Source organism: Meles meles, chromosome 19, assembly GCF_922984935.1.
Source record: "Meles meles chromosome 19, mMelMel3.1 paternal haplotype, whole genome shotgun sequence".
NCBI lineage: Eukaryota > Metazoa > Chordata > Mammalia > Carnivora > Mustelidae > Meles > Meles meles.
This window is the reverse complement of record NC_060084.1, coordinates 13535045-13554519: the sequence shown is the minus strand read 5'-3', so window position 1 is coordinate 13554519 and position 19475 is coordinate 13535045.

Sequence of the window (19475 nt, the reverse complement as noted above, 5' to 3'; positions counted from 1 at the left end):
CCTTTCCCCTCGGTCCATTCACTCTAAGGCACTGTTACTCTTCTGTTTCTTTTTGTGTGTACCCCATGGTGCAACACTCACTCACATTCTTGCCAGCCAGTTCAGCCTCTCCGCTTCTTATTTTCTATAGCAGTTACCACGCAGAGTCTCTCCCTGGGATTAATCTAACTGTGAGCCTTCTCTATCTCTATACTTAAAATAAAAATATGGTAAATTTGTGTCATTGGTGCATGGTCTCCAGCCTCACTGGGCCCTCAGCCCTGTGTCAGCAACTCTTTTACAAATACTGGACCAGTGACTCCTTGGAAGCCTTGAGCTAAAGATGGCAGAGCACATATAAAAGGAGCTTGAGTGCCTGCGTTGCTCCTTGAGAAAGCCATTTACTGAACATGTTGGGCTTTATTTGAACAAGAAAGAATCTTCAGTCGTGTCTGAGTCATCAAACATTTGGGGATTCATTTGTTATAGCAGCTACAGTTATCTTAATCAATGCAATAAGATAGCATTTTGAAATTTTTTATTAAAGATTTTATTTATTTATTTGAGAGAGCAAGCGGAAGCACGTGAATGGGGGGAGGGGCAGAGGGAGGGAGAATCTCAAGCAGGTTCCATCTATGCTCAGCATGGAGCCTGACATGGGGCTTGATCTCATGACCCCAAGATTATGACCTGAGCTGAAATCAAGAATCCAACACTTAACTGACTGAGCCATCCAGGTGCCCCCCATTTTGATATTTTAATTTTCATCAGTAATTAGAGAAAATTCTGTTCAGAAACAGTAATACAAAATTTAAACCCTTTATTTTAATTTAAAATACATCATTAATGATAGAATTAAAATTCATACACTCGGGGTGCCTGGGTGGCTCAGTGGGTTAAGCCTCTGCCTTCGGCTCAGGTTGTGATCTCAGGGTCCTGGGATGGAGCCCTGCATCAGGCTCTCTGCTCAGCGGGGAGCCTGCTTTCCCCTCTCTCTCCGCCTACTTGTGATCTCTCTCTCTCTGTCAAATAAATAAATAATCTTTTAAAAAAAATCATACACTCTTGGGGCACAGCTGGCTCAGTCAGTAGAGCATGTGACTCTTGATCTCATAGTTGTGAGCTCCCACGTTGGGTGTAGATTACTTAAAAATAAAATCTTGAAAAAAAAATCATATGCTCTTGAATAGACATTTCTCCAAAAAACTATGCAGGGGCCAGCAAGCTTATAAAAAGATGTTCGACATATTCACTGGTCATTAAGGAAATGCAAATTAAAACCACAGTGTAATATCACTTCTCATCCACTGAGATGACCTTAGCAAAACAAACAATAAAGTAGTAAGTGTTGTTCAGGCCATGGAGAAATAGCCACTCTTGTATGTTGGTGGGAATGTAAAATGGTGTAGTTGCTGTGGAAAACAGTTTGTTAATTCCTTGAATAGATAGGGTGCCTGGGTGGCTCAGTGCGTTAAAGCCTCTGCCTTCAGCTCAGGTCATGATCCTAGGTCCTGGGATCGAGCCCCACATCGGGGGTTTCTGCTCATCAGGGAGCCTGCTTCCTCCTCCTCTCTCTCTCTCTGCCTACTTGTGATCTCTGTAAAATAAATAAGTAAAATCTTTTTTAAAAAAAGATAAACATACAACTACTAGCAATTCTACTTCGAGATTTATATATATCCAAAATAATTGCAAAAAGGAATGTAAATAAAACCTTGTTTATGAATACTCTTGGCAACACTATTTACAGTAGCTAAAAATATTATCTAATACATTGTCCATTTTTGAAAGTTTTTGATTGTCCCCATAATGTCTTTTTTCAGCCTGCCTTTGTTGAATCTAAGATCCAGTCAAAGTTCAGCCATTGCATTTTGATGTCCTATCTCTTTAGTCTTCTTTAATTCAAACCAATACACTTGTCTTTTTTTTTTAAGATTTTATTTATTTATTTATTTGAGAGAGAGAGAGAGAGATTGAGAGTACATGAGAGGGGGAAAGTCAGAGGGAGAAGCAGAACGCCCTCCTCAGCAGGGAGCCCGATGCGGTACTCATCCTGGGACTCCAGGATCATGACCTGAGCCGAAGGCAGTCCCTTAACCAACTGAGCCACCCAGGGGCCCTCAATACACTTTTCTTTAAAAAAGTCTGTCTTTTTTGATATTGGCAATTTTGAAGTGTCCAGGCCCATTGTCTGGTAGAACATCCATGTTCAGCGCTTAACTGCTGCCCCATGATTAGATTCAGGTTGAACAGTTTTGGGCAGGAGGACCACTTCAATAATGATTTGTACTTTCCCATACACTCCACCAGGAGGCATGCAATACCAGCTTTCGCATGATTAGGGATGCTAAATTCAGTCACACTATTAAGGTGGCATTAACCTAACAGAATTGGGGGGGGGGGGGAGAAGGGGGGGATTATATGAAGAAATGTACCCAAAGGATCTGGCCCATAAAATTACCTCTTGCCCATTCCCCTTCAACTTTGGCTTTGGGGCAAATATACAACATTTCTGACTATATTTTACCACCACATGTGCTCTTGGGAGGACTGGTGGCTATCACTAAGTTGAGACTATTTTTAAAAGAATATTTTATTATGAAACTTCCAAACATACAGAGAAGTGAAGAGGGGTAGTATAATTCTCAGTGTATTCACCATCGAGTTCCCTAAATAATCACCATTTTGCCAATTTGTTTCCTCCTTTTCTTTTCTGGTACTTTTTTTTAAATTTTTAAAAAGATTTTTATTTATTTATTTGACAGAGAGAGATCACAAGTAAGCAGAGAGAGAGAGGGAGAAGCAGGCTCCCCACCAAGTGGAGAGCCCGATGCGGGTCTCAATCCCAGAACCCTGAGATCATGACCCGAGCCGAAGGCAGAGGCCCAACCCACTGAGCCACCCAGGTGCCTCTTTTCTGGTACATTTTTAAGCAAATCCAAGATACACAAATTCATCCGTAAGTACTGTAGTACGGTACATCAGTAACAGAGACTATGTATGTACGCACGTACTTACATGTATGCATACATAGATTTACACAGACATCCGACACAACCGTGATAACATTGTAACATCTAACGAAATGAAAAATAATCCCTTAATGTTACCTAAAAACAAACCATATTCAAAGCTCTGGAATTACTTTTGAGTTTTATTTTTTGAGCCTCTCTTCTTTTTCTTAACACAGAGGTCCCCAAGTGGACGCACTACACAGACTGTTACCAGACTTTGATTTTTACCTTTTGTTACATACATTTGTTTCTCTAGGCAAATTAGATGTGTAGTTGAAAGCACAGATGAACCAGTCTGTGGAGGGTGCCGCCCAAGAATTCCTAACTTTGATAAGCACCCAGGTGGTGGAGACTGAGCCCATAGCTGCCTTAGATGTTAGTTATGCTCATGAGAAACGAGATGCATGGTTAGAAAGCCTCAAAGAGTTTGTTCATGCTTTCATTCTGATTTTACCATGTGGATGTGGAATTTGTCCAGGCAGCCATCAGACATTTATTGAGCATCTGCTATGTGGACAAACAAGGGGTGGAAACATCATGTCGGAGGATGGACGCTGGAAGATAAACATGCAAATAACTAAGACACCTTTACCGTACTGAGAAGCTTTATAAAGAATTATGAAAGAATTAAAACAGACCCTGGTTTTCCTTGTTTTAATCGTTACCACCTTTCCTTTTTCTTTCTCTCTCCTCTCCTTCCCCATTTTCCCTTTTTGCCTCCCCTTCCCTTGGACCTTAACTAGCGTGACTCACAGGGCTTAAAAAGATAGCTTTCAAAAGAACTGTTTTGGGGTGGCTCAGTGGGTTAAGCCTCTGCCTTCAGCTCAGGTCATGATCTCAGGGTCCTGGGATCGAGCCCCACATCGGGCTCTCTGCTCAGCGGGGAGCCTGCTTCCCCCTCTCTCTCTGCCTGCCTCTCTGCCTGCTTGTGATCTCTCTCTCTCTCTCTCTCTGTCAAATAAATAAATAAAATCTTTAAAAAAAAAAAACTGTTTGAACAGCTACCAAAGTTAAGATTGCACCAACAATCATGAGAAAGAGGCACGAAAACCCCAACATAACCCTTCCATTCTAGCTGCAAAGTTTTGCAGCAGTTACAGATAAATAAAATTGCAGCTGGGATGAGATCCTAACCACAGGCCCCTCTCTTCTGTGCCCTATATATAAAAACTCTGCTTTAGCTCCGGGAGCTTTGCCATTTTGAGGGATTGCCTGATACACATCAGCTAAATACCTGAGTCACATTAACTCTGAGTCACTTCAACTAATTTTTTTCCCTTGCCAAAATAAAGAAGACTTCGTTTGAAGGGAGAGAGACTTGTGGGAAATTGTCTCTGAGGAGGATGCATTTGAACTGAGACTAAATAATGAGAAGGAGATGGGCTTGAGATACAGAAACCACAGATGCAAAGGCCAGAAAATTGGTAGAAAGAGAGCATGAATAGAAGTGAGTGAATGGAGAGAGAAGGACTGTGTGGTCTGGGAAACCCCTGGAGGTTTCTCTTCTCTTTGTTTCAGTGGCCTTCTTGATTGAGATGTAATTCCTGAATGATTCATACATTTAAAGCATACAATTCAGAGGCGCCTGTGTGGCTCATTCGGTTAAGCATTAAGCATCTGCCTTAGCTCAGATCATGATCTCAGGATCCTGGGATCGGCCTGTGTTACTGTCCTTGTTGGGCTTCCTGCTAGGCAGGGAGTATGCGTCTCCCTCTCCCTGACTCCCTTTGCTCCCCACTCCTGTGAGCGCTTTTTCTCAAATAAATAGTCTTTAAAAAGATAAAGTATACAATTTAGTAGTTTTTAGTATATTCAAAACACTATGCAGCCATTACCACCATCAATTTTAGAACACTTACCACCCCTAAAAGAAATCCTATACCCATTAATACTCACTTTCTACCTCTATATCCCATTCTCACCCCCAGTTTTAGGCAACCACTAATCTGTTTTCTGTCTGTATGAATTTTTTTATTCTGGACATTTCATGTAAACAGAATCATACAATATATGGTCTTTTAGGGTCTTTTTTCATGTCTGTAGCCTGGTGTCCTCAAGGTTCATCCCTGTTGTAGCACATGTCAGTACTTCATTCTTTTTTATGGCAGAATATTACACTATATAAATTATACTACTTTCTCTATCCATTCATTGGTTGATGAATATCTGGGTTGTTTCCACTCTTTGGATATGATCAGCAATGTTGCTATAGGGATGCTTGGGTGGCTCGGTCTGCTGGGCATCTGCCTTCCGCTCAGGTTTCTGGGATCAAGTCCTGCATCGGGCTCCCTGCTTAGCAGGGGGTCTGCTTCTCCCTCTCCCTCTGCCTGCTGCTCCCCTGGTTTGTGCTCTCTTTCTCTCTCTGACAAATAAAGAAACTCTTTTAAAAAATAATGTTGCTATAAACATTCAGGTCCAAATTTTTGTGTGGGTATATGTTTTCATTTTTCTTGAGCATATAACTATAGGTGGAATTGCTAGGTCATATGGTGACTATATGTTTAACTTTTTGAGGAACTGCAAAACATTATTTGCCTTTTTAATGTCAGCCATCATGGTAGGCATCTAATTGTAGTTTTGTATGTGTGCTGCTGAAGCAAGCACTCTAATTGTGGTTTTGATTTGTATTTCCTTAATGACTAATGATTTTGCATCTCTCTTCATGTGTATATTGGCCATTTATATATTTTCTTTTGGAGAAATGTCTTTTGCATCCTTTGCCCGTTTTTAAATTGGATTATTTTTCTTTTTATTGTTGAACTGTAACAGTTCTTTGTATATTCCAGACACAAGTTCCTTATCAGATGTATGATTTGCAAATATTTTCTCCCATTCTGTGGGTTATCTTTTCACTTTCTTGATGGTGTCCTTTGAAACAAAAAAGTTCTTCATTTTGATGAAGTGCAACTTACCTCTTTTTCCTTTAGTTGCTTATGCTTTTGGTGTCATATCTAAGAAGCCACTGCCTAACCAAAGATCATGAAAATTTATATTTCTTCTAAAGGCTATATATTCTTAACTCTCACATATGGGCCTATGATTCATTTGAGTTAATGTTTGTATATGGTGTGAGGTAGGGGATCTAACTTCATTCTTTTACATATGGAGATCTAATTGTCCCAGTGCCATTTGTTGAAAAGATTATTCTTTCTCTATTGAGTGGTCTTGACACCCTTGTCAAAGATTACTTGACAATATATGCAAAGGTTCATTTTTGAACTCTCTATTCTATTCCATTGATCCGTTTGTCTATCTTTACACCAGTACTATATTGTCTTTTTTAAAACGTTTTATTATCTATGTATTTATTTATTTTAGAGAGAGTGCACATGTGTGTGAGTGGAGTGGTGAGGGGGGGCAGAGGAAGAGAGGGAGAGAATCTTAAGCAGGTTCCATGCTCAGTGCAAAGCCCTCCACAGGACTCAATCTCATGACCCTGAGATCATGATCTAAGCCAAAATTGAGAGTTGGATGCTTAACCAACTGAGCACCCAGGCATCCCTAAGAGTTTATTTTTAAATAATCTCTACACCCAACATGGGGCTCAAACTCATAACCTTGAGTTCAAGAGTTGCATGCCCTACTGACTGAGCCATGCTCTTGTCTTAATTACGGGAGCTTTGTAGTAAGTTTTGAAATTGGGACTTCTTTCCCACAGTATTTTTGGATCAGCTCGTCAATTTCTGCAAAGAAGCCAGATGATGTTTTGGATTGTTTGCTAGTATACAGAAATAGAATTGGTATTTGTTTATTGATCTTGTATCCTGCCACCTTGCTAAACTCCTTTATTCTAATATTTTTTAGTGGATTCCTTAGGATTTTCTATTATAAGATCATGTTGTCTGCAAATAGAGATCATTTTATGTCTTCCTTTCCAATCTGGATACCTTTTATATCTTGCCCACTTGACCTTCATAGAACCTCCAATACCTTATGAAATAAAAGGATGAAATGAACTTTCTTGTCTTGTTCTTGATCTTGGGGGTGGAGGGAGCATTCATTCATTTTACCATTAAGTATGTTGTTATCTGTGGGTTTTTAATAGATGCCCTTTTTCCAGTTTGAGGAGTTCCCTACTATTTTTAGTTTATTGAGTATTTTAATTTTGAAAGATTTTTGGATTTTATGCAGTACTTTTTTTTTTTTTAAACATCTATTGAGATTATCAAAAGGTTTTTTGTTTTTTGTGGGTGTTTTGGGTTTTTTATTTTTTTATAATTTTATATATTTTTAAGATTTTATTTATTTATTTGACAGACAGAGATCACAAGTAGGCAGAGAGAGAGAGCGAGGAGGAAGCAGGCTCCTTGCCCAGCAGAGAGCCTGATGCGGAACTCAATCCCAGGACCCTGGGATCATAACCTGAGCCGAAGGCAGAGGCTTTAACCCACTAAGCCACCCAGGTGCCCTGTTTTTGGTTTTTTAGAGAGAGAGCAGGCACCAGTGTGCACACAAGCTTGCAGGAAGGGGCAGAGGGAAAGGGAGAGAGAAAATCTTAAGCACGTTCCATGCTCAGCATGGAGCCCAACTTGGGGCTTAGTCTTATAACTCTGAGATCATGGCCTGAGCTGCAATCAAAGTCAAACGCTTTAACAACTGAGGCACCTAGATGCCCTGGTTTTGTTTTGTTTTGTTTTTTTAATATTCTATTAGTATGATATATTGCATTATTTTTCTGATATAAAATCAACCTTGTATTCCTGGGATAATTCCTACTTATTCTGGTGTACCATGTTGCTGGATTGAGTTGACTAGTATTTGTTGAGGCTTTTGCACCTATATTTATTTATTTATTTATTTATTTTTTAAAGAGTTTATTTATTTATTTGACAGACAGAGATCACAAGTAGGCAGAGGGGCAGGCAGAGAGAGAGGAGGAAGCAGGCTCCCTGCTGAGCAGAGAGCCCGATGTGGGGCTCAATCCCAGGACCCTGAGACCATGACCTGAGCAGAAGGCAAAGGCTTTAACCCTCTGAGCCACGCAGGTGCCCCTGCACCTATATTTATAAGAGATATTGTTAAGTAGGGGTTTTTGTAACATGTTTTTTGGTTTTTGTCTCCGAGTAACACTGGCCTTGTATAACAGGTTGAGAGGTATTTCCTCCTCCCCTTTGTTTTGGAAGAGTTCAAGAGGATTCATATTAATTCTTTAAATGTTTGGTGGAATCTACCAGTAAAGCCATTTGTGCCTGGGGTTTTCTTTATGGGAAGTTTTAAAGTATTAATTCAGTCTCTTTACTTGTTATCAGTCTTTCCAGACTTTCTATTTCTTTTTGAGTTGTTTTTGGTAGTTTATGTCTTTCTAGGATTTTATTCATTTTGTCTGTTATCTAATTTGTTAGCATATGCTCTTTATTTTTATTTTTGTAAAGTTAGTAGTAATATCCCTGCTTTCATTCTCGATTTTAATGATTTATTTTATTTTATTTATTAATGTTTTTAAAAGACTAGTTTGGGTTTTATTCCAAAGCAGACATTAATAGAACGTACTGAAAGTATTGAAACCTGGAAAACAAATGATTGGCCTCTGATATAAAGAGGAGAACTTATTTATTTATTTATTTATTTTTTTTTTTTAAAGATTTATTTATTTGACAGATAGAGATCACAAGTAGGCAGAGAGGCAGGCAGAGAGAGGAGGAAGCAGGCTCCCTGCTAAGCAGAGAGCCCGACGCGGGGCTCGATCCCAGGACCCCGGGACCATGACCTGAGCCGAAGGCAGAGGCTTTAACCCGCTGAGCCACCCAGGCGCCCCGAGAGAGAACTTATTTATGTACTGAGGACCAAATATACATATAGCACTGTATAAAAACAAAAAATGTTTACATTAGATATTACTTCTTAGTGAAGGTATCCGCAAAGGGAGAAGACTGCAATGTTGATTTGTACCCCTTATGCCACCAACACTGCCAGGTTTCTTTTCAAAATGTCTGTTGGCTTAATTTTTCCCCTTTATTTACACTACCATCTATCACCCTAGTCCTGGACTTTTTATCTTCTTATGCTGATCATGGCAGGACTGTCTTAACTGATCTCACCGACTCCTATCTTCTGCTGAAAGCTATCCTGCTTGCCATTGCCAGATTAGTCTCCCTAAAACATTACTTTCTTGGTATAATTACCTTCCTAGAGATCTTTAGACAGTCAGCACTGGCAAAAAACCCACCTTCTTTCATGGTCATTCTTTCCTATCAATATTCTCCAGCAAATTGTCTTAGATAGATGCTCTTTGATCTCGAACGGGCCATATTTATCCCCTGTGTTTATGTTTGCTAATGGTTTTCACTTATCTGCCAAAGCTTAGGTGACCTTCAATACCAATGTCAATTCATCTACTTCCATAAAACCAGTTCTTATTATTGACATTTCTTTGATTTCCAATTAATATATTCATAGAAGTTCATATTACTTGATTATATGTTCTTTAATTTTGGGTACCAAACTACATTCCTGTTCTGCAAATGCTGTCTTGAATACCATTTGAATAATGCAAGATTTGAATAATGGTGATCTTTGTCTCAGTTTTAAATAAACGAAATATCAATAAATAGAATTCTGTCCACTTTTAATGTCTCCTGCAATGTTCTCATAAACCATTTGCACCAATTCTTGCTTGTTTGCAGGGAGTATTAAAACAAAATAAAAGATAATAATTAGTAACAAATAAATTTTAACCGAACAACTAAAAATAGTTCAGCAGTCTGGACACCTTTTTTCCCCCTCCTTTAATAAACACATTGGGTCATAGAGAATTGCCATTTTTTTGTATCTTCAAATGGTAAAATATCATTTTGTATACAATTTTATATGGTTCAGCTTAATATATAGTAAAAGTATTAATAAATTTTCTAGTTATTTCTAATTCACATATGGAATTAAAGTGAACCATCTAGTTAAGTTTAAGAATCACTCTTTTTGTGTATTAATTTGACTCTTCAGTTATAATTGAGATTTTGATAAATAAGCTTCATGAGACTTTGGTTTAAAAGTTTCAAGGTGTTTCCTTCTATGTATCATTTTTTTTTGAAAATTCACAAATTTCTGGATTTTCTTAAGAAGCACATTTAAATGCAATAAGGTTTAAGTCTTGATATTTTCTTGCTCATTTCCATTTTCCTTAGATATCTGTTCAGCTTATTTTCTTAAAAAATTTTTTTTCTTGCACATCCTTTCAGGAAAATTTTTGGAAGAACTTTTTTTTTTTCTTTTTCTAAGGAAATCCCCTAAATAAAGGATGTAAGACTTAAACACAAAGAGAACCATGACCACCTGTGGGACTCAGTAGGAATTCAACTCCCATTCTTAGGGGTAAGCATGACTCAGGATTTTTTGCTTCTTATTCAGTTTAGATATCAGAATGTCAGCTTATTCATTTCTGATGAAAAAACGGAACTGTCACTGATTGGAAATGGTAATGCAAGTGTAATCAGCATTTATTCTTTTTCAGAAGTCAAGCTGCATGAGACATCAAACCACAGTAGGTGGTAGATTTTAAGACACTGATTCAATTTCTTTCATGGTTCTAAGTTACAAGCCTACTTATATATTCTGTTTCTTCCATAGTCAATTTAATAAATTACATCTTTCTTTAAAATATCCATTTTCTCAGGGCGACTGTGTGGCTCAGAAGGTTAAGTGTCCAGCTCTTGCTTTTGGCTCAGGTCATGATGCCAGGGTTGAGAGCCTGTGTGGGGTTCTGTGCTGGGTGTGGAGCCTGCTTAAGATTCTTTCTCTCCTTGGGGCGCCTGGGTGGCTCAGTGGGTTAAGGCCTCTGCCTTTGGCTCAGTCATGATCCCAGGGTCCTGGGATCGAGCCCCACATCGGGCTCTCTGCTCAGCAAGGAGCCTGCTTCCCCCTCTTTCTCTCTACCTGCCTCTCTGCCTACTTACGATTTCTGTCTGTCAAATAAAAAAATCTTTAAAAAAAATTCTTGAAAAAAAAAGATTCTCTCCTTTTCCTTGTGCCCCTCCCACCTAAATAAACTGAAAAGTCCATTTTCTCTAAAATTTCAAGTATCATATATTTGTTCAAGATAGGTTCCCATTTTTCAAGTCTCTGATTTTCTGTAATTGTATCCCTTCTTTTTTTTAATTCTGTCATAGTTTATTCGATTTTAGTAATTTTAGCTTCTTTTTTATAATTCCTTTTTTATTTTTTATTTTTTTTAAGATTTTATTTATTTATTGACACAGAGAGAGAGATCACAAGTAGGCAGAGAGGCAGGCAGAGAGGGGAAGGGAAACAGGATCCCTGCTGAGCAGAGAGCCCGATGTGGTGCTTGATCCCACCACCCTGGGATCGTGACCTGAGCTGAAGGCAGAGGCTTTAACCCACTGAGCCACCTAGGTGCCCTACAATTCCTTATGAAAATAATTTTTATAATTTTTTATAATTTCTGCTTGGAGATTTGGCTAAAAGCCAGTTGGAAAGCAATCACTAGGCAAGTATTTGCCATATGCTTCCAGGTGGCACTTAATTCGTTCATATGCTACACCCTGTGAACACATGTAACTCTTCAGAAACCAGCATAATTTGTAGCTCCTCTTGCCACAGTGATAATCACTATTAGAAATATATGTCAGTGGGGCGCCTGGGTGGCTCAGTGGGTTAAAGCCTCTGCCTTCGGCTCAGGTCATGGTCCCGGGGTCCTGGGATCGAGCCCCACATTGGGCTCTCTGCTTGGCAGGGAGCCTGCTTCCTCCTCTCTCTCTCTGTGCCTGCCTCTCTCCCTACTTGTGATCTATCTGTCAAATAAATAAATAAAATCTTAAAAAAAAAAAAAAAAAAAAAAAAAAAAGAAATATATGTCAGCTTAATTTCTGAATCTCTACTTTATCCCCTACCTCCCATCTGCCACCCCACTTGACCCAGCACTTCTGAGCTATTGGCTTTGAGATTCAACTTCCCTTATTTCTCTCAAACAGGAAACTTTTAAATGTTGATTCTTTCTTATCTGCATCTTTTTCTTTTTTTTAAGATTTTATTTATTTGACACAGGGAGAGGGAGAGCACGAGTAGGCAGAGTGACAGGCAGAGGGAGGAGGAGAAGCAGGCTCTCCACAGGCAGAGAACCCAGCACAGGGCTTAATCCCCGGACCCTGGGATCACCACCTGAGCTGAATGCGGACGTTTAACTGACTGAGCCACCCAGGTGCCCCTTATCTGAATCTTTAACCATGTCACTGTGTTTCTCGTAGTAGACGGTTCTGTGATTAGCCTTTTTTTTTTTTTTTTTTAGTATTACATAAAGAATGAGCTCTTTACATATAATACAAATAAGGTCAAGATTTCATTTGTTAAACATTTAATGAGTGTCAGGAACTGTGCAGGGACTGTGCCAGGTATCAGTTACAACACAGTGAACAAGAGAGTTTCTGCCTTCAAAGAGCTCAAAGATGCAAACATTGGATGGTTTTATTATATGGCATTAAGTGCTGTGATAGTAGAAAGCCAGTATAGATGACCCTGAACAGAGACCTAAGGGTCAAGCTGGGAAAAACTCCCAGAGGAGATGTTTTAGTTGAGAAGAATTAAAAAAAAAATGAGCAGAGAAGTTGGGGATGGGACAGAATAGCATATTCTAGGTGGGAGAAATAGGATGATCTAAGATCCAGACATGTATGTGGCACATTGGCAGAACTACAAATCTGAGATGGTAGGAAGGTACCGTCTAAGAGGGAGTGACAAGGGAAGGATGCGAGAGCCCGATCATGAAAGGCTATCTAAACTGTATTAAGAAATTTGGAATCTGAATTTTCAGTACAGTGTAGATTGTATTGCAGTGGGCAGCTTGGAGGCAGGAAGACCAGTCAGTGCTTCAGGAGAAGGTGATGGCATGAACAAAACAGGGTGAAGATTTGGAGGGACAAGGAAAAGGGAAAAAATGTACTTAAGAAATGTTGATGGAATAGAAGCGACAGTTGTTGGTGATTGATTGGTGGCAAAGTCAAGGGCAAAGTCCAGTTTTTTGAATTAGCAACAGGTTGAAAAGGTGGGGAAGAGACCCAGAAGGGATGAAGATGTTTGGCGTGGTCCAGGGTGGAGGAGGGGAAAATCATGACGTGGTGTTTGGACATACTGAGTCTGATGTATCTTTTGAGATGTTCAAGGGATGTCAGTCAGTGATTGGATTTACAGATCTGGAGCTCAGAGAAGATATACATCAAAGATACAGATTTTGGGGGGTCTTGGGTGGCTTAGTCATTAAGCATCTGCCTTTGGCTCAGGTCATGATCCCAGGGTCCTGGGATTGAGCCCCTCATCAGGCTTCCTGCTTGGCGGGAAGCCTGCTTTTCCCTCTCCCACTCCCCTGCTTGTGTTCCCTCTCTTGCTGTGTCTCTGTCAAATAAATAAAATCTTTTTTTAAAAAAAAAGATAAAGATTTGTGGATCATCTACATGTAGCTGGTTTTGAAAACGTACATGGCCATAAATGAGATCGTCTAGAGAGACGATCTAGAGATCGTCTAGAGAGAAAGCATAGCGTGGGAAAAGAAGAGGACCTCCAACATTTAATAGCTAGGTAGAGGAGAATAATTCTATAAAATGAATTGGCTAGAGAAATGGCTAGAGAAATAGGAGGAAAACTAGGATACAGTGTCTCAAGGAGGAGGAAGTTCTTGATCAAGTTTGTTGCTGAGAGTTCAGGTGAAATGAGAATTGGAAAATGTCCACTGAGTGAATGAATAATATGGAATTTTATTATCTAGAGCAGTTTAGAGAAGGGGGAAAAATCCAGATTAAAGTGGGTAGAGGAGGAAGTAAAAGGTGAGAAAACAAAAAGCCACTGACTACAGGCAACTCATCCAAGCAGTTTAGCTGTGAGGTGAGGAGAGGCTGGTAGGTCTGGTCCCCGACTTCTGATGGCTCAGGCTAATGACTTTTTGACTTTATCATGGTGTGAACACAGTATGCATACAATAGAAACCATACATCAGAGTTTGAATTCTTACCTTTTTCCCAAGCTGGGGATACGTGGTTCGGTTCTGTCGTGAGCTTGGATGGGGGGCAAGATGGGGCTCCTAGTCAGCCACACCGTCACGGGCGTAAAGAGCTAATACACTGACAGGCATTCTGTACCCATACAACTGTTCCAGTTTTCACATTAATACAGTGTTCAATGAATTACAGGAGATATTCAATTCTTTATTATAAAATGGGTTTTCTGGGAGATGATTTTGCCCATCTGTAGGCTAATGTACATGTTCTGAGAATGTTTAAGGTAGGCCAGGCTAAGCTGTGATACTCATTTAAGGGTATTACTTGCATTTTTGACTTGTGATAGTTTTGATCTAGGATGGGCTTAACCCCAGTGTAAATGGAAGAAGATCTGTAGGTGGGTAAGGATATGGGAAGGACAGAAAATTTTTTTCAAGATGCAAGTACGTACAGAATTAAAAAGCCAAAGAGGATGATTCAGTTGAAGAGAAGTTGAGTTGAGAGGGAGTGAATCCTGAAAATACACAGTGCGTGAAAAGGTGAGGAGATAGGATCCAAAGCTCTGGTAGTGGGGAGGCTAGCCTTCTACAGGAGACAGAGCCCCTGTGATGCTGCTCTGTTTTTAAAACATCCGCTGCGGGGCGCCTGGGTGGCTCAGTGGGTTAAGCCGCTGCCTTCGGCTCAGGTCATGGTCTCGGGGTCCTGGGATCGAGTCCCACATCGGGCTCTCTGCTCAGCAGGGAGCCTGCTTACCTCTCTCTCTCTCTGCCTGCCTCTCTATAAAAGAAAAAAAAAAAAAATAAAAAATAAAACATCCGCTGCACTACTTACTCCCTTTGAGATGACCTGAGTGAGGGCCGGAAGAGCCCTGGGGGTTGCGATATCTCCCCAGTCAGGACGCTTGGCCTGGGGCTGTACTGTTTGAGTAAGACTGGATCTTGTAACACAGTATCAGGAGCGAGACAGAACAGAACGCTAGGGAGCTTCAGACATGCGCAGTGAGGAGTGGAGAAGTCCGGTATCAGATGGCTTTTCTTTTCTCTGGGCAGGAGCGGGAGGGATGCAACCAGAATACGACGAGGGAAAGTTCTTATGCTGGGGGGAAAGTTGTATATGAGTGTTGAAGTAATCCTCCACTGCTGTGGGTGATCTTAAAGCCCCCGTGAATTAACCACGTGCGATCTCCTCTGTTCAGCCGGCCCCGGGCTCGGGAGGAGGCAAAAAGAAGTCAGAGTGTTGGGGTCAGCCAGGGTTAGGATTGCTGAAGACAGCTCAGCATTTCTCAGACAGGCCTTTCTCGAAACATTCTGTGACAGGTGTTAACTAGGTATACAGAGGGAAAACAAGCTTCCTTGGTCAAAAAAGTTTGGGAGAACCTCTAAATGCTCTTTTCCATTTTTAATATGCACATGGACATATTTGAAGTTCTGAGGGCCTTGCATTTGAAAACCTGGTTAAATTTAGTTTCGTCAACATTTTCAAGCTTATTTGCTCTCAGAATGCTGTGTGTGTGTGTGTGTGTGTGTGTGTGGACACGGGCTCGTGCACTCACCTGGGCTCATGTACGGCATCTGTTAAAATCTCCGGTTTGGTTTATCTCATCATTTCATCAGGTAATCAAGAGTTCACCTCACCCCTACAGGGGGGGCCTTTTTCCCTTTCATCCAACGTGTTTACATTATCTGTCATTAGCCATTTAAATCCATATTGATTTAGGGTGGAACAATGGCTTACTTTTCCTGAAACACACCTCATTCTTCGTGAACAGCAGCGCTGGGTGCCTGTTGTGCTTGTTCTCAATTCTTGTCATAAACTTAAAAGCAAACAGTATGTTCTTCCAGGCCCCTAAGAAGCCATCTTGAAATGTGGCAAGGCAAACAGGGCCAGCAGCCATCCCAAATAGTAAGATTAATGCTGGCAGGGAGGGTGGCAGTGAGAGTTAGCTGTATAATTATCATTATTCTAATAATAAGAAGCAGCATTTTCATAGGTCCTTACAAGTTGCTCTCATGTGTGTTATTTTGCATAATCACATTTAATTACAGTTGAGCAAGGTACAAATCTTATTGGTGAGAGCAAGGAACATTGTTTAGGGGGCGACAAAAGACATGTTGAGGACAATTAGAGAGGAGCTGGGGAGGGAGCTAAGTGTCAGATACAGTGGTCTGGGTCATGCATTCTCAATGGAACCGCTGTTGCCACCAATGGGGTAAAAGTGGTTTGTGGGGGGCAACAAATGTAGGTGGCCCTTTGGAGGGCCATAAAAACTGCGTAAAAATATGCAGTATATTTGTGGTATTAACATTTCATGGCAGAGGACGATCAGAACAAAAATGTCTACGGTAGGCTTGCTGGCGGGGGTGATAATGGAAAAAAGATTGGGGAGCCGTGGTTTAAATCCTGTAGTGCCTGTGGAATTTTTGACGTTTGTGAATGATTCTTTTGTTCCCAGACAAGTTGGACAGCTCATTTGTCTAGCACAGTGTCGGCTTCTGGCTTCATTTGTCCTGCCCATCTCCCCCCAGGCCCTAAATGACCATGTTTTGCCCCCATTAAGCTCTTGTCTTCTGGCCACAGCTGACAGAATTAGGGTGGATATAAGCCAAGACCAGTTATGGCCAGTGTATGACTGGTCCCAGGAAGCCTGGCTTTGCTCACTTACTCTCATCAGACCCCTGTGATGCTGCTCTGTGTTTTTAAAACATCCGCTGCACTACTTACTCCCTTTGAGATGACCTGAGTGAGGGCCGGAAGAGCCCTGGGGGTTGCGATATCTCCCCAGTCAGGACGCTTGGCCTGGGGGTGTACTGTTTGAGTAAGACTGGATGTGACTGAATGAGGAGAGAAGAGAAATCCGTTTGAATCACGGGCCCTTCATCTTGCATGTATTCAGCATCTGATGAGCGCAGAGTAGGGTTTCTTAACAGCTGTGCTACTGACATTTTGCACCAGAGAATTTTGGTGGGGGGCGGGGTGGAGGCTTTCCTCCACATCACAGAAGGGTTAGCAGCATCCCGGGCCACTCCCTGCTACATGCCAGTAACATGCACTCCCCCGGTTGTGACAACCAAAAATGTCTCTAGCCATTGACCAATGTCTCTTGGGGAACAAAATCACCTTGCGTTGAGAACAACTGATATAGATAATACAGACTATCAGAAAGCTATAAATCTGATTGTATCAGTGTGATCAGAAATGCCACAAAGGGCTTGTGATCCGCTGTTGGACATCACCTTGATGAGGATGTTACCAGAAATGATGGAAGATGGTCCCCGAGAGCGCTAAAACCAGCCTTGTTACCAAGATGGTCACAGCTACCGCTTAGTTGAGTGCTAGCTCGTGTGCCAAGTGCTTGCTACACGTGTTCCATTTATTAGCTCATCAGCCCTCCCAGTAACTCCAGGAAGTCAGTGCAGCTATTATTCTGCCCACCCTCCAGTTGAGGGAACTGAGACATGGAAATGTTAGGGGACTTGATGGAGGTCACCCAGCTGGTAATAGTAGCGTCACCCAGACGGCATGGTTCCGGAGCCCAAGTGCTCATGAGCACATAATGACTCCTTTGGAGAAGGAGAAGCAAGCAGTTCTGCACTCTAGCATCCCGGAGAGATGCTTCCTAAGGAAGTTGCTAACATTAAGACAATTCAGGTGGAGGCTGGAATTTCAGAGGGGAAATCGGAAGAAGTTGAGTCTGTCACTGTCTGTCCCCCTCACTGGACTTCTTCACTCTTTTTGGACCATCACCTACCGCCCCGGCCTTATTTTCAATGTTGGGGAAATTTTCGTGGTTTCGGAAGGTTCATAGAGGCAAAAAGCATTTGTTTGGGAGATCCTAGCTAGGCTCTTGAGGGGTATCTAGAGTGGCTTAGGTTTATATGTTAGAATAAATTCACTCCTTTAGAGCCACATATAAATGAACTTTGCTAGATCCAGCTGGCAAAGGTAGCTACCCATGCATCTCAGGTAGTGCCAGAGCCCAGGAGCTCCTCTGCAGAATCAAGCATGAGCATTCCCATCAGCCACTGGGGGCACTTTATGAGGTGAGGACCACGTCCAAAGTGGGAGTAGGCACAAAAGGGAAGATGAAGGGGTGGCATCCTTCAGGTTTGGACAAAGTGAAATATTAAGCGAGCCCAGACTCAAAGGTCCCTGGAATTCCAGACAAATACAGACTGTCTTTCTATTCCTTCTACCCTGGGGACAGCGGTAGCGTCAGGGGTCAGCAGCGTGGGCACTTGGCACGTGCCAAAAAGGCATCTGTCTCGGAGAAGGAAGGCAGATAGTGCTACTTCCCTGTGGAGGGTCTGGAATTGCCAGGCTGGCCATGAAAGGATCGCTAGGGTTGCTTGATCAGTACAAAGAAGCCCAGCCCCCACCCCGGCGGACTCTAGCTCCAGCTGACTTGAGGTGGGGCATGGCAAAATGAATTTCTAACCGTAGATTCAGATGCATCACTAGACCCAGAGTGCTGCAAAGACTTCCTGTGCTGCAAAGACATTTGGAGAGGTGACCTGGAAGGGCTGCACAGTGCCAGCCGTACTAGACCTGAGGTCCTCTGGCCGAGGATCACATTAAAAGAACCCTTTGCGGGACGCCTGGGTGGCTCAGTGGTTTTAAAGCCTCTGCCTTTAGCTCAGGTTATGGTTCCAGGGTCCTGGGATCAAACCCCGCATCGGGCTCTCTGCTTGGCAGGAAGCCCGCTTTCCTCTCTCTCTCTGCCTACTTGTGATCTTGGGCTGTCAAATAAATAAATTTTAAAAATCTTAAAAAAAAAAACACAACTCTTTTCCCAGACTCTAGGGTGATATATATAGTATTATCACAACTCACACCTCACACAAGAAAGGGCTTAGTTGCTAGTTGCCTAATTTCTACAGCTTTTTTTTTTTTTAAGATTTTATTTATCTACTTGACAGATAACACAAGTAGGCAGAGAGGTAGGCAGAGAGGAGGAAGCAGGCTCCCTGCTGAGCAGAGAGCCCGATGTGGGGCTCGATCCCAGGACCCTGAGATCATGATCTGAGCAGAAGGCAGAAGCCTTAACCCACTGAGCCACGCAGGCGCCCCCCCCCCCATTTATTTATTTATTTATTTAAGATTATTTATTTATTTATTTATTTGACACAGAGAAAGAGAGAGAGAGAGATCACAAGTAGGCAGAGAGGCAGGCAGAGAGTGAGGAGGAAGCAGGCTCCCCGCTGAGCAGAAAACCCGATGCGGGGCTCGATTCCAGGACCCTGGGATCATGACCCGGGCAGAAGGCAGAGGCTTTAACCCACTGAGCCGCCCAGGCTCCCCTAATTTCTACAGATTCTTAAGAGCACAGTGTGATGGTTAGTAATGATCAGTTTAGACTCAGTCTAACATCTAACACCAAATATTGTCTTAGCAAATTTTTTATGTGTAGGTAATATCTAATAGCAAAAATGTAAAAAAAATCTGTAAAGATGCTTATGCTGTCAGGTTAGGATCCTATAAGAATCAGCATTTACTACTAAGTAATTAGAAAGCATAACAGGGGGAACTCCTAACAGAATCCTGTTTG